At 68.5% G+C, this 381-nt stretch overlaps 1 protein-coding gene across 1 annotated transcript in view; it reads right to left on the bottom strand.

The window, feature by feature from the left end:
- LOC104494472 (probable E3 ubiquitin-protein ligase MID2) overlaps positions 1-381 on the bottom strand; it is a gene marked incomplete at both ends in the record, with an annotated part of 15,200 nt that overhangs the window by 9,775 nt on the left and 5,044 nt on the right. The gene's annotated exons all lie outside the window — the stretch shown is intronic.

Here is a 381-nt window from a genome sequence, read left to right on the forward strand (position 1 = left end):
CTGCTCTCCCAGCCCACGCTGGGGCAGAGGCAATGTACATCCCCCACGCTGGGCCCGGCAGCTGCCAGGGGCTGCGCCCCACAGCCTGCATCGCTTTCCACAGAGCCTGGGCACCAGCGGGCAGTGCGGGCACCCGCAGGGATCCCACCACCTCCCTTCCCTGGGCAGGCTCCATGCTTTGGGGAGCTCTGCACTGCTGGGGCTGCTCTCAGCGCAACCACACAACCCCCATCCTGCCCTCGGCTGTGGGGCAGCTGGAGGCTACCCTGTCCCAGGCACCCTCCTTGCAGTCCAGCAGCACAGGCTGCTTGCAGAGGCAGCGAGGTTTGGTGCCTCTCCTGAGCAGAAGTCCCAGCTCTCCCAGGGGCCCGCCACGAGGCA

The sequence above is a fragment of the Buceros rhinoceros genome, unplaced genomic scaffold (assembly GCF_000710305.1).
Source record: "Buceros rhinoceros silvestris isolate BGI_N320 unplaced genomic scaffold, ASM71030v1 scaffold27815, whole genome shotgun sequence".
NCBI lineage: Eukaryota > Metazoa > Chordata > Aves > Bucerotiformes > Bucerotidae > Buceros > Buceros rhinoceros.